The 17256-nt window shown below is 44.5% G+C and overlaps 1 pseudogene; it reads left to right on the top strand.

Annotated features, from left to right (window-relative positions):
* Positions 1-10903: 10903 nt before the first annotated feature.
* Positions 10904-11828, top strand: LOC128847160 (olfactory receptor 10A4-like; annotated as a pseudogene).
* The last annotated feature ends 5428 nt before the right edge of the window (positions 11829-17256 follow it).

Here is a 17256-nt window from a genome sequence, read left to right as displayed (position 1 = left end):
GGAAATCAGACCACCTGGTATGCCCAATCAATTTTTAGTTAGTGCTCCTAGGATTACACCTGACATTTGGATGGGGTTAGGTAACCTATGGACATTCTGGCCATTAGAACCCCCACAGCTTCAGTGTACACGTAAACTGAAGCCAGGAGAAGTTGTCACTGTCTATGACTACGTTTGCTGGGAGGGTAGGGGACAAGGAACTACCCTGACAGGACACTTACTCTTCCAAGCTAATGATAGCTGTGTGTATGTTAATGACACCATATCACAAGACATACATTTTAATCTCACTACCACTGCAGGCAATCATATCATTTACTGGCCTGCAGATAGAGTTTTTCAAGTAGCCCTTAGGTTCCAGATACCCTTTAATTGGACTAGTTTACTATCTGATAGATTTCAAAATTTGCTTTCATTGTTACCTGAGATTCAGAAAATCTCTGAGGTACAAGGGCAAATTCACATGTTTCAAAATGTATATCAAGTAGAAAAGTATGCCTTTCACACTGCTTATAGAGTATCTACCTTATGTACTAAATATGATGTATTGTGCTTTATGACAAAGGCTGTACAACAACCCCATTATAGTATTGCTATGGGAATGTTATTGCTTATATTGCTATTAGTTAGCTTAGGATTATGTTATTGTTGTTGTAAAAGACGTAATAATAGTAATACCTTTCATGTTCATGCTAATCATGCATTATCATTGCATCCAATCAAAACCCCTAAGGTTGAAGCATCTGATTTAGAATCTGAAGTCCAGGACTTGATGCAAATAGAGATTTGAGAATGTTTGTTGTACTAGAAGTACAAAAGGGGGGGTTGTGGAAGCAGAGAAAAGAACTGACAGAAGGGAACTGCAATGCATGATGGTTGTTAGCAAGAGTCAGGCTTCGTTAGCAAGAGACAGTCTTTGTTAACAAGAGTCAAGCTAGCTGTGACCCTGATAACCCTGATAACGCGAGATTTGTAGAAGCGAGGATTGTGTGAGGCGGGTGAGAAAGAGCTGTGTAAGAAGTCATTGTGACCTCAGTATAGATAAGGTGTAGAAGACCTTGTGTAGATAAGGTATAGAAACTAATTGTATGTAGGCAAGAGTCAAAACAAGTGAGGAAATGAGATATCAAGATGGCCTATGTATAAACAAAATGCAGCTGTCCCTCATTATTTCTGTAATGAAAGGTATAAATGCTTGCTGTAATTAGTTACCAGAGAGAGACCTGCTTTGCTCTCTCCTCTGCACATGTGAGAGTTAATAAAGCTTCTGACTTGCTGTACCTAAACAAAATAGTGAGAACTCAGTTTTTCTCCGACAGTGCCTACAGATGCAGATAAGCACCTAGTGGGATTTACAAAGTGCCTACGTTAATTAGATACCTAACCTACCCAGGTGATTTCAAAAACCTCATTAGTCGCCAACTTTCCACACCTAAATACCTCTGAAAATCTGGCCCTATATCCCATCCATTGTTTTAATTTTAACTAATTTAAACGTGAATCTTCAAAATATCCATAAAGACATCTACCTGTGTTTTCAGTCCTAATAATAGTAGTATTTGTTATTGACACTACATTAGTAACATTAATATCCTCATCCTAAAAACGCATTCACATCTTCTCTCTCTTTGCTTTCAGGCTATGTGAAGGAATGGGGAATTAAATTCACCCCCGTTCGCTTTCTCTACAATGAGGGAGACATCCACAAACTCCTCCAGTCAGCCAGGCTGAATGTGTTGAACAACAAAGACAAGATTCTGCAGGAGATCAAACACATTGTGGCTCACTGCAGCAAGAAGGCAAGCTCTTAAGAAGACTTTTTCATCTATGCCCTGCATACGTTAAAGCCACCCAGTAGATTCTGAAAATGACAGAATTGTCACCTGGCTGGAAAATGTCATTATTTGGGATCACTGTGGGGAGAGGAATCTCAGCTTCTGCTATGAAAGCATGAGTATCTAGCCTGCGAGTTAACCCTGTAACTTGACTGCACATTAGTTCAGCAATTCTGATTCTGTGCATTAGTCAAAGAAAAATTCTCTCTTGGTATAAATCATTCTTTGCTTGCTGTTGTGAATTATTGCTCAATCAGTCTCTGCTCTGTGTGATGCCAGATGCCTTTGTCTCCTGCCGCGCAATTAATGTTCAATCAATAAAGCCTATAGCATCACAGCATTTGCACACAGTGCCTCCATACTAGAAATAGCCTGCAAAAGCACAAGAACCTAAAAGCCATCTCCCCTAGCTCTTATCATGCTATAGTGCCTTTGATGCATAGAGGGGTTATAAAAATGATAACCCAGTTTTGTGGGGGAAGAATCATTTTTCATCTCTAAGTTCTAAGTGTATGTTTTGTGAAAACATTATTGAAAATGTTGTTGAAATAGTTAGCACCTTTTTTTAACAGAAAACAATATTTTGGATAAATGGAACATTTTGATCATGTTTTCCACTGGTAAATTCTGATTTAAAAAACATAGATAAAAATGAAAGAAAATAAGAGGAGTAATGATTAGGTTTTTGTTCCAATCCATTCTAGTTACTGGAATCACTCCAGTTTCATACAGATATAATGGGGAACATAATCATGTCCACAATTTTTTTCCAACATTTCCAATGTTTTCCCAAATTTTCCAATTTCCCCTGGCTGCAGGGTACCAATATGAACATGCAGACTCAAATATTCATGGTGTGAAGAGCCACATGTTGAAAATTCTCAAGTTTGACCCTCTTCATCCATCTGGCTGAGAAGGAGCAAGCGGAGTGACAAAGTGCTGGCCCCTATGGGGAATTGAACTGACATTGATCTCTGCGGCTTGAGACGAGCTCTTGCAGTCCTGGGCATTGCATAACCCATGGTAGCCCTGTCATGCTGTTTGTCCCCCTCTAGTGACTAGATCACGTATAAACGACAAGTCTTCTGCAGATTTTCAGCTGTGGGAACTGGTTCTTCAGCACCGGCAGTATGGCATGTGCTCATAGATCTGACACTTGTGGGCTCAATCCAACTGGAGGTGGGGTTGCAAACACAGAGCTTTCAGAGGCACCCTGCGAGCGGAATGATCTCCAGGGTGGCCCCAGATCCCTTCCCCGCTGGACGAGCCCTGCCTGCGTTCATCGAGGTAAAGCAGCAGGTGAGTGTGAGCAGGAGAAAATATCAAACAGTAAAATGGAGCAGGTGTGAGACTCTTCACTGGGCATAAAAAACTCAGGAGTTAACTGCACTGAAGCCAGTGGCCACAGCTCTCCTTTCACTTTGGCTGTGATCCAGCATTCAATGAATTCTCTCCTGTTGAAGCTATTCCACTGTGGATAAATAAATGAAGAGCCCATGGGCCAGAGAGAGAGAGAGAGAGAGAGAGAGAGAGAGAGACAGAAACAGAGCAACCACTAAGAGAATGAGTCTGTCACCTGGTGGTTAGAGGTGCTGGCGTGAATAAGGACTGCTGGAGTGAGGCCAGCTAGCCTGCACTGGGACATAACAGGGCTCAGAGTTACATTTCAGCAATTGAGAGCAATCAGCTCATCCTGTGTTTGTACAGCACCTAGCACAGGGAGGTTCTGGGCCATGACTGGGGATCTTAGCTTACTGCACAATGCAAATAATACATTATAATGTCAGCAGTAAAACTATCAGGAATTCTTTTGTCCCCATAGAACGTTTTGATTGAAATTTCAATTTATCATCCACAAAAAATATTGTTTTCTGCTGAAAACTAGAAAAAAAAAAGGTTGAAAAGCCAAATATCTTTAGCTGAAAACTTACTTAACCCACTATCCATTGGTCCAAAATCTAATTTTTGGACTTTTTTTTTTTAGATTTTCCAGTAAAAAAAAAATCAAAACCTTTTGAGGAAAGCCAACAATTTGTGTGAAATTGTCCTTTAGTTAAAATCCTAAATTTCCTTCAGAAAAAGATTTCACAAATTTTTTTTGACCATCACCAGTGATCTAATGTCATCAGGGAGATCTCATGTGACTTAGAAAGTTGTCTGCATCAGGGCTGTTGTTTGTGCCATCAACAGAGAAGACACAGAAATAACTCCCCAGACTCAGTCATTTAAATCTCTTTCACAAGTGCTGTCGGGGGAGACACAGCCTTCTCCTGAAAAGGTACCAATATGAGCAAGCATCTCTACTTTATAAGCACATGAGACTGTGACTTGTGCTCATACTAAGAACACCCATATGGCATCAGACCAATGGTCCGTCTAGCCCAGTATCCTGTCTTCTGCAGGGGCCAATGCCAGGTGCCCCAGAGGGAATGCACAGAACAGGGCAATTATTGAGTGATCCATCCCCTGCCATCCAGTCCCAGCTCCTGGGATGTGAGGCTCTTTAGCAAGAGAATCCAAGTTGTGGAGAAAACACAGAGATAATCTGAGCTGTGGGACATGAATCCTAGTCAACAAGCCCTGGGAAATAAGAGGTCATTACTTCAAGCTGCAAACATCCTGGAGTTTCAGGTCAGTGCTATTTCCCCTACTGCTTCTGCTTAGCACTGATTTTGCTCCTTCCACCCAGGGTTACCAACCATTTCTGGTGTCATAAACATTTTATGACAACTGGTTATTTTTTTCATTTAGATTTTTAATTTGTCCCAGCCCCCCCGTTTATTTTGCATTAAGTAACATATTCTAATCTATATAAAATTCTCGATGGATTCTTATGCCGTGCTCATTGCTGCAGTGTCTATTAGAAGTCAAGGCTTGAGTCTGCACGGCTGTCCAATTTGTGTAATCATTTACCTCTGTGTCAAGTGGTTGTAAAATGCTGCTTGCAGTGTGTGGGCATGGAGAAGTCTTGGGAGCTTTGCACAAGTGCAAATAACTAAATGCCCCCTTCATAGCTTGCTCTTGGCTCTCACAGTGACCTGGATCCATATATTTCCTGCTGCCTCTGGATGGATGGATGGGTATGTATGGGTATGGTGGGATGTATAGAGGGGTGTGTTTGGGGATGGAAGGATGGATAGATGGATGGATGGATGGGTGGATAACTTGAATTTTCATGGCACTGATTCTCCTCTCACTTCATCAAATGAAAAATAGTAACTTTAGTGAAGATAATTGAGTTACAGTGGATGGCGGTGTAAAGCCGGACAGAGAGGGAAGTCAGGCATATTAAATTGCCAAAAAGGAGTATTATTTCACCCTGCTGCTGCACTGGAGCTGTTAACTGAAGGAAGAATCTGGCTGAAAAGTTGATTAGCATTTCAGCCATCTTTGAACAAATGGTTTGTGAGACCACAGGTTTGAATAGGAATGTGTGTGTGTGTGTGTGTGTGTGTGTGTGTGTGTGTGTGTGTGTGTGTGTGTGTGTGTGTGTGTGTGTGTGTGAGAGAGAGAGAGAGAGAGAGAGAGAGAGAGAGAGATGTGGGCATATGTTGGCAGTGTTTTTGTGCACTCAATAAGTATGTGTCTCCCTGCATGAAATCTCCTGTAGAATGAAACCCAAAACTGTACAGCAGGCAGACACCTTTCAATTATTCAGAATAATCAGTGAGCCAGGACTACTTGTAGGTTTTCAGGATCAGACCCCAATGTGGTCTGGCTGCAGAGGAACCCAGGGACATCAAGCTTTATCATTCTCACCCAGGCAACAAGAAATAAAATCCACATGTTACCTGCTTGTACCTCTACTAGACAGAGGAGCACTGCCCTCATTTTACAGAACAGGGAGATCCAGGCTGATACGCTCACAACTAGCTGCTGCTATTAAGTGCCTCCAGTTTTGGGTGCCTAGTTTGTGACACTTGGGGCTAGGTGCACAAAGGGAATTAGGGACATAGGAAATCGCTGGGATTCACAAAGCCCAGGCTTCTTACGCAATGAATGGAGAGAGACAGGCGCCTAGGAATGGGACCCATAGAACCCAGCATGCTATGCAGCTCTCTGCCTAAGCTAGCCAATGGGAGATGCCAAGGAGATCATAGAATCATAGAATATCAGGGTTGGAAGGGACCTCAGGAGGTCATCTAGTCCAACTCCCTGCTCAAAGCAGGACCAATTCCCAACTAAATCATCCCAGCCAGGGCTCAGTCAAGCCGGGCCTAAAAAAACTCCAAGGAAGGAGACTCCACCACCTCCCTAGGTAACGCATTCCAGTGCTTCACCACCCTCCTAGTGAAATAGTGTTTCCTAATATCCAACCTAGACCTCCCTCACTGCAACTTGAGACCATTGCTCCTTGTTCTGTCATTTGCCACCACTGAGAACAGCCAAGCTCCATCCTCTTTTGAACCCCCCTTCAGGTAGTTGAAATCAGCTATCAAATCCCCCCTCATTCTTCTCTTCTGGAGACTAAACAATCCCAGTTCCCTCAGCCTCTCCTCATAAGTCATGTGCTCCAGCACCCTAATCATTTTTGTTGCTCTCCGCTGGACTCTTTCCAATTTTTCCACATCCTTCTTGTAGTGTGCGGCCCAAAACTGGACACAGTACTCCAGATGAGGCCTCACCAATGTCGAATAAAGGGGAACGATCACGTTCCTCGATCTGCTGGCAATGCCCCTACTTATACAGCCCAAAAGGCCGTTAGCCTTCTTGGCAACAAGAGCACACTGTTGACTCATATCCAGCTTCTCGTCCACTGTGACCCCTAGGTCCTTTTCTGCAGAACAGCTACCTAGCCATTCGGTCCCTAGTCTGTAGCAGTGCATGGGATTCTTCCGTCCTAAGTGCAGGACTCTGCACTTGTCCTTGTTGAACCTCATCAGGTTTTTTTTGGCCCAATCCTCTAATTTGTCTAGGTCCCTCTGTATCCGATCCCTACCCTCCAACGTATGTATCACGCCTCCCAGTTTAGTGTCATCTGCAAACTTGCTGAGAGTGCAGTCCACACCATCCTCCAGATCATTAATAAAGATATTAAACAATACCGGCCCCAGGACTGTCCCTTGGGGCACTCCGCTTGAAACCGGCTGCCAACTAGACATGGAGCCATTGTTCACTACCCGTTGAGCCCGACGATCTAGCCAGCTTTCTATCCACCTTACAGTCCATTCATCCAGCCCATACTTCTTTAACTTGCCAGCAAGAATACTGTGGGAGACCATATCAAAAGCTTTGCTAAAGTCAAGGAATAACACATCCACTGCTTTCCTCTCATCCACAGAGCCAGTTATCTCATCATAGAAGGCAATTAGGTTAGTCAGGCACGACTTCCCCTTGGTGAATCCATGCTGACTGTTCCTGATCACTTTCCTCTCCTCTAAGTGTTTCATAATTGATTCCTTGAGGACCTGCTCCATGATTTTTCCAGGGACTGAGGTGAGGCTGACTGGCCTGTAGTTCCCTGGATCCTCCTTCTTCCCTTTTTTAAAGATGGGCACTATATTAGCCGTTTTCCAGTCATCTGGGAACTCCCCCGATCGCCATTACTTTTCAAAAATAGTGGCGAATGGCTCTGCAATCTCATCCGCCAACTCCTTTAGCACCCTCGAATGCAGCGCATCCGGCCCCATGGACTTGTGCATGTCCAGTTTTTCTAAATAGTCCCGAACCACTTCTTTCTCCGCAGAGGGCTGGTCACCTTCTCCCCAGACTGTGCTGCCCAGTGCAGCAGTCTGGGAGCTGACCTTGTGCGTGAAGACAGAGGCAAAAAAGTCATTGAGTACATTAGCTTTTTCCACATCCTCGGTCACTAGGTTGCCTCCCTCATTCAGTAAGGGGCCCACACTTTCCTTGACTTTCTTCTTGTTGCTAACATACCTGAAGAAACCCTTCTTGTTACTCTTAACATCTCTTGCTAGCTGCAACTCCAAGTGTGATTTGGCCTTCCTGATTTCACTCCTGCATGCCTGAGCAATATTTTTATACTCCTCCCTGGTCATTTGTCCAATCTTCCACTTCTTGTAAGCTTCTTTTTTGCATTTAAGATCAGCAAGGATTTCACTGTTTAGCCAAGCTGGTCGCCTGCCATATTTACTATTCTTTCTACACATCGGGATGTTTTTTTCCTGCAACCGCAATAAGGATTCTTTAAAATACAGCCAGCTCTCCTGGACCCCTTTGCCCTTCATGTTATTCTCCCAGGGGATCCTGCCCATCTGTTCCCTGAGGGAGTCAAAGTCTGCTTTTCTGAAGTCCAGGGTCCGTATTCTGCTGCTCTCCTTTCTTCCTTGTGTCAGGATCCTGAACTCGACCATCTCATGGTCACTGCCTCCCAGGTTCCCATCCACATTTGCTTCCCCTACTAATTCTTCCCTGTTTGTGAGCAGCAGGTCAAGAAAAGCTCTGCCCCTAGTTGGTTCCTCCAGCACTTGCACCAGGAAATTATCTCCTACACTTTCCAAAAACTTCCTGGATTGTCTGTGCACTGCTGTATTGTTCTGCCAGCAGATATCAGGGTTATTAAAGTCTCCCATGAGAACCAGGGCCTGCGATCTAGCAACTTCTGCTAGTTGCCAGAAGAAAGCCTCATCCACCTCATCCCCCTGGTCTGGTGGTCTATAGCAGACTCCGACCACGACATCACCCTTGTTGCTCACACCTTTCAACTTTATCCAGAGACTCTCAGGTTTTTCTGTAGTTTCATACCGGAGCTCTGAGCAGTCATACTCCTCTCTTACATATAATGCAACTCCCTCACCTTTTCTGCCTTGCCTGTCCTCCCTGAACAGTTTATATCCGTCCATGACAGTACTCCAGTCATGTGAGTTATCCCACCAAGTCTCTGTTATTCCAATCGCATCAAAGTTCCCTGACTGTGCCAGGACTTCCAATTCTCCCTGCTTGTTTCCCAGGCTTCTTGCATTTGTTTATAGGCACTTAAGATAACTCATCGATTGTCCCTCTTTCTCAGTATGAGACAGGAGTCCTCCCCTCTTGCGCTCTCCTGCTTGTGCTTCCTCCCAGGATCCCATTTCCCCACTTACCTCAGGGCTTTGGTCTCCTTCCCCCGGTGAACCTAGTTTAAAGCCCTCCTCACTAGGTTAGCCAGCCTGCTGGCGAAGATGCTCTTCCCTCTCTTCATTAGGTGGAGCCCGTCTCTGCCTAGCACTCCTCCTTCTTGGAACACCATCCCATGGTCGAAGAATCCAAAGCCTTCTTTCTGACACCAACTGCATAGCCATTCGTTGACTTCCACGATTCGACAGTCTCTACCCAGGCCTTTTCCTTGCACAGGGAGGATGGACGAGAACACCACTTGTGCCTCAAACTCCTTTATCCTTCTTCCCAGAGCCACGTAGTCTGCAGTGATCCACTCAAGGTCATTCTTGGGAGTATCATTGGTGCCCATGTGGAGAAGCAGGAAGGGGTAGCAATCCGAGGGCTTGATGAGTCTCAGCAGTCTCTCTGTCACATCGTGTATCCTAGCTCCTGGCAAGCAGCAGACCTCTCGGTTTTCCCGGTCGGGGTGGCAGATAATTGACTCAGTCCCCCTGAGGAGGGAGTCCCCGACCACCACCACCCTCCTCCTCCTCTTGGGAGTGGTGGCCATGGAAACCCCATCCCTAGGACAGTGCATCTTTTGCCTTCCAATCAGTGGAGTCTCCTTCTGCTCCCTTCCTTCAGATGGATCATCTAGTCCACTCTCCGCATTAGTACCTGTAGAGAGAACATGGAAATGCTCTCCTGTATCTCCATTGCTGGTCCATGGACGCTCCTCTTTCTCCTTCTGGAGGTCACATGCTGCCAAACTTCTTCACCATCCTGTCCCTGCTGCGCCTGCTCTGAATCTTCAGAACATTGTGGCCATAGAAGCATCTCCTGACGTCTGTCCAGGAAATCTTCATTTTTCCTTATGCAACGCAGAGTCGATACTCGTTTCTCCAGACCTCGAACCTTCTCTTCCAATATGGAGACCAGCTTGCACTTTGTACAGACAAAGTCGTTCTGTCCTGTGGAAGAAAGACAAACATGGCACAACCTGGGCAGGTTACTAATCTTCGCCACCTCACAGAGTTTGACACCTAGATCCAGGCTGCAGGGAGGCACCTTTCTCTGCCTGGGAGCCTCAGCTGTGAACTCGCTATTGGAGTCAGGTGCCTGCACCATTTCTGCAGGAGGAAGGCCTTGCTCATAACTTTGAGGCCAGTATTTAGGGCACTCACCAGGAATGCAGGGGACCCTGGCTCAAGTTCCCCCTTAACCCCCTTGCAAAAAGATCTGCTCCCTTTCAGGTTAGTGTCCCAAACCCTGGGCTATGAGCTATCCTGACATGGGGCTCCTTCAGTCTCTCCTCTTGAAGCCGTTCCACTGTGGCTAAATAATTAATAAATAATTTAAATAACCAAAGGTCTGCTACATTCCAGATGAGCACCCTAACCACTGGGCTGAAAGCTGGGAGGGAGGTCTTTCGCCCCACCCCACTATCCGTTCCCAGCTGTTTCTTATGGAGTTAGGTGAGCTCTGAGCATACTGACAGATCAGGCCTTGCAGGTGAACTAGGTGGAGGAATGCCTGGCTGCCCCTGGTTCACACATCGCTCTGGGGCTTAGGTGTCCAGATACCTGGAATGGGCAGCAGTGGGCATGCTCAGAGGAAGAAACAGAGGAGCCTAGGGAGATCTTACGGCAAAAACTTAGGTGCCGAATGAGTTCAGAGGCCTATAGGGTTCAGGAGCATCTGAGTAGGGCGGTTGTGAATCCCACTGGGGTCTAATTCTGGGATTTAGGCACCTAAAGTGACAATTAGGTGTCTAAGTCCCTTTGTATAGCTAGTCCCTTCAGACTGATTTTCTAAGCCCAGTCAATAGGAGCTGTGCGTTTTAGTCCCACTAAACATCAGCCAACAGGGGTCTTATGTTAGGCATCCAAAAATGGGGGGAACCCAGGATCAGTGGCCACTATTGAAAAGATTTGTCATGGGCTATATATGTATATACTGGTGGATCCTTCCAGCTTAACCAGTGAATGAATGATATTATTATCTCTGCAGATGGAAAACAACGGGGGGACATGGCTAATGGGACCCACTCAGTTGTGACACAGTTCCTCTTCGTGTCTTTCTCTGAATTCTTGGAGGTGCAGGTCTCCCTTTTCATCTTGGTGCTGGTGTTGTACCTCATCACCTTGGTGGGCAGCGTTGTCATCATCACGATCACAGTGGTGGACCCTGCCCTTCACTTCCCCTTGTATTTCTTCCTCCGGAACTTGTCCTTTCTGGAAATTGGCTACACCTCATCCACCATTCCCAAGATGCTTGTGAACTTCCTTTCCAAAGACAAAAAGTATTTCCTTCCTGGACTGTGCTACACAGATGTATTTCTTCACCTTCTTGGGGATCACAGAGTGCTGCCTGCTGGCTGCTATGGCGTATGACCGTTACGTGGCCATATGCCACCCTCTGTGCTACAGGGCCATGATGAGCAGAAGTGTGTGTCTCCAGCTCTCATCTGTGTCCTGGCTCATTGGTCTGCTGGTGGCATTAGGGCAGACAACTTTCATATTCATTCTGCCCTTTTGTGGGCCCAATAGTCTCAACCATTTCTTCTGCGACCTGCCTCCACTGCTGAAGCTGGCTTGCACAGACACCTACAGGAATGGAATTTCTATTTACACCATCTGTGTCCTCTTCATTATGGTCCCCTTCCTACTCATCCTTGTGTCCTATGTCCGTATCCTCTATGCTATCCTCAAGATACCGTCAGACACAGGCAGGAGCAAAACCTTCTCCACCTGCTCCTCCCACCTCATTGTGGTGACCTTGTTCTACGGGTCCGTTATCATGACATATCTGAAGCCCAAAACCAGCTACTCACTCCACATTGACAAACTGCTTTCCCTGTTCTACACAGTGGTGTCCCCAATGCTGAACCCTTTGATCTACAGCTTGAGGAATAAGGAGGTAAAAGAAGCCCTGAGAAGAGTGATAGAAAAATATTTATTTGAAACCTGTAAAAATATTGTTTTTTAAATGTTCTTGTGGTAGATTTGGAGCTGCCTGTAGCAATCTATGAATTCTGTACATTTGTATATTGTAAAGATGTTGTTTGTATGCACATATATGGCTAATTCAAGAGCTTGATGCCAGGAACTATCCAGGAAGAAGCACAACAACCGAGGTAAGAGCTCCTCAGCAAACATCAAGGACAATTAACTGTGATATGCTACCTCTGCCCGCCCCTGGTAGGCCTTCCAGGCCAGCTGTCCCAGGACTGAATCCCTCCCTTACAAAGGAAGGAAGATCAAAAGTCTGAGGGGATTTAAAGAGACACAGTCTCTGAATAGAAGAGAGGCTGGTTTGGTGAGAAGGTTTAGAGGGAGAAACTGCCCTCCAGACCTCAAGGAAGCTTAGCCTGCCTAGGGGATCTGGCTTTAGATAAGATAAATGTGTGTAGGCCTTTTGTTGTTTTAATCCTCTCCTATGTTGTGCTCCTACTCTTCAAGTCAAACAATACTTTGTTTTAAGAAGGCTGTTTTGGATCACTGTATTCACCACTGGACACAGATCCCCGAGGGATCATGTACTGGTAATGAGTCCAGTCGGATTGCCTGAGCAATCCTGGTTGATACCCATGATTCTGTCACCCAGGGACGTGCTCTGGAGTGGGAGAATCACAGGACTCCACCCCACGGTGGTGAACGATCACGGCCTGACAACTGGATCACTCAGAGAACTGTGACAATTCTTTTATTTTCTCTCTACCTTCTTACCTTTTTTTCCCTCTTCTTTTTTCTCTTCTTTTCTTTTTTCATTTCTCTTTTTCCCCCTTTTCTATCTTTTCCATTATTTTCTTTCTTTCCTTTTTTTCTTCTCTTCTTTTCTTTACCTTTTCTATCCCCCCTGTCCTTTTCCATTTTCCTTTTAAAGGAGAGGTTATCATAGAATCATAGAAATGTAGTACTGGAAGGGACCTCAATAGGTCATCTAGTCCAGTGCCCTGAATGGAGGCAGGACTAAGTATGATCTAGATCAGTGGTGGGCAACCTGCGGCCCGTGGGCTGCATGCAGCCAATCAGGGTAATATGATTGTGAGCCACGAGACATTTTGCTGATGTTGACAGTCTGCAGGCACAGCCCCCTGCAGCTTCCAGTGGCCACGGTTCGCTGTTCACGGCCAATGGGAGCTGCAGGAAGCAGCCAGGATGGGCAGGGATGCAAAACCATAATCTGAAGTGTCCCTAGCCACTGTTTGCCAGAAGCTGGGAATGGGTGATTGGGGATGGATCACTTGATATTTGCCCTGTTCTGTTCATTCTGTCTGAAACACATAGCCACTGTCGGAAGTCAGGATACTGGGCTAGATAGACCTTTGGTCTGACCCAGTATGGCAGTTCTTATGTTCATATGAGTAGATTAAAGCGCCCTAGTGAACTTTTAGTGCCTGACAGCAGACTACTCATGTGCACTTAGTACTCAGCAGGTGCATGTGTGGTAGATTTACTCTTCAGTTTGCCATGAGCTAGAACTGGACATGCCCTGAGATACATAAGCTGAAAGTTTGAAAGCCATCCTGGGGGGGGGGGGTCAACAGGGAAAGGGAACATTTTTTTCTTTTCAAGTTTGTGTGTATTTGTGTATGTGTTTCTGACAAAAACAAAAACCACCCAACATCTTCAGCTAGAAAAAAAAACATGGAATAAATGTCAAAATTTTCTGGGAGGATGGGGTGTGGGGCTGAAGACATTTTCCAAACAATTCTAGCTCTGAGCCAAAACATTGTGGTATGGATGGTAAGCACTACCTTTGTCAAGGCTCCTTTCCCACTCTGAACTTTAGGGTACAGATGTGGGGGCCTGCATGAAAACTTCTAAGCTTAACTACCAGCTTAGATCTGGTCCGCTGCCACCACTCCCAATGTGCTAATTCCCTTCCCTGGGTAGCCTTGAGAGACTCTTCACCAATTCTCTGGTGAATACAGATCCAAACGCCTTGGATCTTAAAACAAGGAGAAATTAACCATCTGCCCTCTTGTCTCCCACCAACTCCTGGTGGATCAAGATCCAACCCCCTTGGATCTAAAAACAAGGAAAATCAATCAGGTTCTTAAAAAGAAGGCTTTTAATTAAAGAAAAAGGTAAAAATCATCTCTGTAAAATCAGGATGGAAAATAACTTTACAGGGTAATCAAACTTAAAGAGCCCAGAGGACCCCCCTTTAGCCTTAGGTTCAAAGTTACAGCAAACAGAGGTAAACACCGTAGTAAAAGGTGCATTTACAAGTTGAGAAAACAAAGATGAAACTAACACGCCTTGCCTGGCTGTTTACTTACAATTTTGAAATCTGAGAGACTTGTTCAGAAAGATTCGGAGCGCATGGATTGATGTCTGGTCCCTCTTAGTCCCAAGAGCGAACTCCCCCCAAAAACAAAGAGCACAAACAAAAACCTTCCCCCCACCAAGATTTGAAAGTATCTTGTCCCCTTATTGGTCCTTTGGGTCAGGTGTAAGCCAGGTTACCTGAGCTTCTTAACCCTTTACAGGGAAAATCTCTGGCCAGGAGGGATTTTACAGCATTGTACACAGGAGGGCTGTTACCCTTCCCTTTATGGTTATGACAACCTTCAAATGCTGAGAGCCTCTGAACAGTAAGATTCATTTTTTCCAAACACAGAGATAAAGGACAGTTGTGAAATTAGGAGTTCCTGATACTTTTTCCTTACTCAGAGAGCAGAGCATGTGCATTCAATCCAGATGATAATTGTTAAGAAAGAAAGAAAGAAAGAAAGAAAGAAAGAAAGAAAGAAAGAAAGAAAGAAAGAAAGAAAGAAAGAAACCCTGTTTCATCACAGAATTTAAATATGTGCCTATGTTTAATATATGATTAGTCTAATTGAAGTCCGTGGTAGTATTTACATGCTAAAGGTTCAGCACATTTTTAAGTGTCTTGCTGAATCAGGACCATAAAATCTCTAGGCCAGCATGAACACAGTGTGTTACCTGCCCTGCAATGACCTTGAAGTGACAGACCTGCTGCTCACCCATAGACAGACAGGAGATTTCCAATCCTGTACAACTATAAGGAACCATCATATGCATCCTACACAGTGTTTAAACCTTAGAATGTCAGACTCACCATGCAATGATTGGAGCATCGGGGTCAGGGCTGGTTGTGGGGCAGCGAGAAGGTTCCACTCACTGCTCAATTTGGCCAGAATAAATATAAAAGTTCAGGGAACTATTTCTGATGCTGCTCGGATGCAGCTAAAGAGACCAAGTCCCCTGGTAGCATCCAGAGTCAGTTTCTAGCTTTGCTATCAAAGTCCTTTGGAAAATGAGTGAGCACCAATGTAACCAATGCCCTCTGCTCTGTCACTCCGCTAGAGGTGACTGGCTACCAGTACATAGGCAAGTTGGGAGAGACTGATGGAAAGTTCTTCTTCTAAAGACATCCAAGTGTTTTCCAAAAGAGGTCAAAGCAGGGAGGAGGCCAGAGTGTGTAGTGCAGAAGAATGTGTCACTGGAATTGTGGAGTAATAGGCCTTACTCTGTTGTGTCTTTGCATCTGAAGAAGGTAAAACTCTCTTGTTCATGTTAGTGAGAATTTTTTCCCTGTTAGCACTAAAGAAAATAGTATTCTTTATAATTCTGGCTGTGTAAAAGAAGAGGCAGAGTTACCGTGCCTGCCATGTGCAGTAACTTTCATATTCTCACTCTTGGTCATTCTAAAGCTCTGTTAGGCAGTTAAATACCTGATCTGAGATGTTTGACTGAGCTTTGGTAGTCATCTTTCATGGCCTGAGCCTAGAAAGCTGATGCCCATGAGTAACTCATTCATGTGAGTAAGCCTGTTGAGATCATGTGACTGGTGTTACACATTTCTGTAAACTTTACATCATCTCATACAGTTGTTACATGCAATTCAAATTTGATAGAAAAGTATAGGCCAAAGCTGGTCAGGCTCTGTGTGATGAAAGTTTCTTTTGGAAAATGCTGGAAAATGCTGATTTGTTGAAATAAAAAAAAAAATCAAACTAAACTTTTGCCAGGAAATTTTGAAAATCGCAGCTGGTGACCCAAAGCATCCAGGTGTTCACACCCTACACACTTTTGTAACAATCTTTGTACGAAATGTACCCTGTCAGCTATCATTTGAACACTAATAACTCACTGCTCATCAATATTCTTGCACGATGTATGGACTCAGTTTGTATTAAGAGTTATGGATATATGCTGGATTTGTGGCTAAAGAGTATTTGATGCAGGCATGGCTGGGGAGTTGGTAAATAAATCAGTCCTAACAAAAGAGTGTAGGTTTACCTCAGTTTACATATAGGCAATAAACAGGATCATCAAGCTAACAAGGGGAGGAGATTGCAGGAAACAGAACAATTTGCATTTTAGCAAACGGCAGCATGTGTGTGGGGGGATGGCATGGACCTTCCTTGGCCACTAGACTCCATTTCACCTCTCTCACAACTTGAATAAACTTTACTTTGACGGGTAACCTTCAGAAGCCTGCACATCTACCAATGTGATATATGCCATCATGTGCCAGCAATGCCCCTCTGCCATGTACATTGGACAAACCGGACAGTCTCTACGCAAAAGAATTAATGGACACAAATCTGACATCAGGAATCAAAATACTCAAAAACCAGTGGGAGAACACTTTAACCTGTCTGGTCATTCAGTGACAGACCTGCGGGTGGCTATATTACAACAGAAAAACTTCAAAAACAGACTCCAACGAGAGACTGCTGAGCTAGAATTGATATGCAAACTAGACACAATCAACTCTGGTTTGAATAAGGACTGGCAATGGCTGAGCCATTACAAACATTGAATCTATCTCCCCTTGTAAGTATTCTCACACTTCTTAACTGTCTGTACTGGGCTAGCTTGATTATCACTTCAAAAGTTTTTTTTCTCTTAATTAATTGGCCTCTCAGAGTTGGTAAGACAACTCCCACCTGTTTATTCTCTCTGTATGTGTGTATATATATCTCCTCAATATATGTTCCATTGTATATGCATCCGAAGAAGTGGGCTGTAGTCCACGAAAGCTTATGCTCTAATAAATTTGTTAGTCTCTAAGGTGCCACAAGTACTCCTGTTCTTCTTTTTGCGGATACAGACTAACACGGCTGCTACTCTGAAACCTTCAGAAGCCTCTGTTTCAAAGGTTCAGTGGACTATAAAAGAAAGGGGCAGAATACCCCCAAGTTATCTGTTTCACAAAGACAAAAGAACCAGCACTTTGGGGCTTCTGGAAGAGATCCTGGCTGGAGTGTGGGGGTGTCAGACACCATCTTGCTGGAAGACTGCGAGTGAGAAAAGTCATCTTGAATTGAGGCTGTACCTTGCTAGATTAAGTTTTAGACTTTTAGATGTTTGTTTTCACTTTTCTTTGCTTGTAATCATTTCTA

Source organism: Malaclemys terrapin, chromosome 12 (genome assembly GCF_027887155.1).
Source record: "Malaclemys terrapin pileata isolate rMalTer1 chromosome 12, rMalTer1.hap1, whole genome shotgun sequence".
In the NCBI taxonomy this organism is placed as follows: domain Eukaryota; kingdom Metazoa; phylum Chordata; order Testudines; family Emydidae; genus Malaclemys; species Malaclemys terrapin.
The sequence above is the reverse complement of the archived record's forward strand: the minus strand, read 5'-3'. Positions and strand labels throughout refer to the sequence as shown.